Raw genomic sequence first — 2,178 nt, 5'->3', positions numbered from 1 at the left:
ACTGATACCTTCCATTGCCCATACGCTAGTTTGTTTGTGTTCCTTTGGTCAACTTCCATACTTGAATCATTTGTGCTACCGCTGCTGCTTCGACGCTACTTTGACATCTTCGCTTCTATTTAAATAAATAAATAAGCTGAAGCTAGACATCAGTAAACACCACCACAGACACCACAAGCACGCCTTCTCCTCGTACTTCCGCCTCACGCGGGAACACGGACGCTCTAAATACTTCGAATTCCAATGCCAGTATATTGTAAACCACGGGTTCTTTAATGCTAGCGGGTCGTCGCGACCCTAGTTAACATCATGGTGCACGTCTCGTGACGGGTGTCACGGCGTAGTTAAATGTATGCGATACATTTCTCAAATATAAGCGCTCAGTCATCTGTACATCATGGTAGGTTCCCACGACGTGCAATATGCGTTCAACTTATCAATGTTCATGTGTCCTGCAGTTCACATTATGACGCGCAGTTAGCTGCGGTCTTCATCGATCCATGAGCCGAGTGATCCACTGCCGAGGGTGACTAACTTGCGTAAGCCGCCGCTGTGCGCGTATACCCGTTCCCCGTAGGGAGGAGCAAGCCGCCGCTTAGAGACGAAGCATAAAGTGTCCTCATTCCACATAGGGCAAGCTGGATTAATCCATTTTACCCAGGACGGCCGAAGCGGCGTGGACCAGGGGAGAACTGAACCTTATACTTCACACCACAGTAAGTCTACGTGTCCTCTTCCACATAGGGCAAGCTAGAACTAACTATCTTACCCAGGACTGCCGAAGCAGCGTGGACCAGGGGAGGAACACACTTTTCATGGAAACGTAAGGCATCCATGACTGCCATAACGTAAGCCGCCGCTGTGCGCGTATACCCGTTCCCCGTAGGGAGGAGCAAGCCGCCGCTTAGAGACGAAGCATAAAGTGTCCTCATTCCACATAGGGCAAGCTGGATGAATCCATTTTACCCAGGACGGCCGAAGCGGCGTGGACCAGGGGAGAACTGAACTTTATACTTCACACCACAGTAAGTCTACGTGTCCTCTTCCACATAGGGCAAGCTAGAACTAACTATCTTACCCAGGACTGCCGAAGCAGCGTGGACCAGGGGAGGAACACACTTTTCATAGAAACGTAAGGCATCCATGACTGCCATAGTGCGTAAGCCGCCGCTGTGCGCGTAAACCCGTTCCCCGTAGGGAGGAGTCAAGCCGCCGCTTAGAGACGAAGTATTAAGTGTCCTCTTCCACATAGGGCAAGCTAGAATGAACTATCTTACCCAGGACCGCCGAAGCAGCGTGGACCAGGGGAGAACTGAACTTTATACTTCACACCACAGTATTGAGTAATGTGCCCTCTTCCACATAGGGCAAGCTGGAATGTTCCATTTTACCCAGGACGGCCGAAGCGGCGTGGACCAGTGGAGGACTACACAATCATGAGGTTTGATATCGACTTGTGTGTTTCAATAGGGTACCGATGGTATGTTTTGAACCGATTTGATTTAGCCATTCTGAAGTCATCACTTGGTTGAAGCGCTGAACTAGGGCGTGTCTATCGTTTACTTTGCATTGGGATATTATACGTTGCATGCTCTACTAGGTTAATGTCATAGGGTTGGCTATCGAGCATGCCCAAATGATGACTTGATTGTGTGCTTGCTTGAATTCTACACATTTCATACCATCGGTTAGTTGTCGAATCATTCCTCGATCATAACCTTCGTTCTTGGTTCATGTATGCTCTCTTCCACATAGGGCAAGCTAGAATTAACTATCTTACCCAGGACCGCCGAAGCAGCGTGGACCAGGGGAGAACTATACTTTGTCTTGTATGCCCTCTTCCACATAGGGCAAGCTAGAATGAACTATCTTACCCAGGACCGCCGGAGCAGCGTGGACCAGTGGAGGACTATACTTTGTTCATTACACCACAGTATTAAGTATGGTGTCCTCTTCCACATAGGGCAAGCTAGAAATAACTATCTTACCCAGGACCGCCGAAGCAGTGTGGACCAGGGGAGGACTATACTTTATACTTCACACACTAGCCAAATTGAAGTCATCACTTGGTTGAAGCACTGAACTAGGGCGAGTCTATCGTTTACTTTGCATTGGGATAATACGCTGCATGCTCTCTTAGGTTAATGTCATGTGATTGGCTATAGAGCATGCCCAAGT

General features: G+C 48.7%; 1 non-coding gene across 1 annotated transcript; it reads right to left on the bottom strand.

The window, feature by feature from the left end:
• Window positions 1–374: 374 nt before the first annotated feature.
• LOC131292157 (5.8S ribosomal RNA) lies at window positions 375–529 on the bottom strand. The gene has a single exon (XR_009189849.1). It is a non-coding gene; the product is annotated as a 5.8S ribosomal RNA (ribosomal RNA).
• Window positions 530–2,178: the final 1,649 nt, after the last annotated feature.

The sequence above is a fragment of the Anopheles ziemanni genome (genome assembly GCF_943734765.1).
Source record: "Anopheles ziemanni chromosome X unlocalized genomic scaffold, idAnoZiCoDA_A2_x.2 X_unloc_36, whole genome shotgun sequence".
Lineage (NCBI taxonomy): Eukaryota > Metazoa > Arthropoda > Insecta > Diptera > Culicidae > Anopheles > Anopheles ziemanni.
Note: the sequence above shows the minus strand (reverse complement) of the source record. Positions and strands in the feature narration are given on the sequence as shown.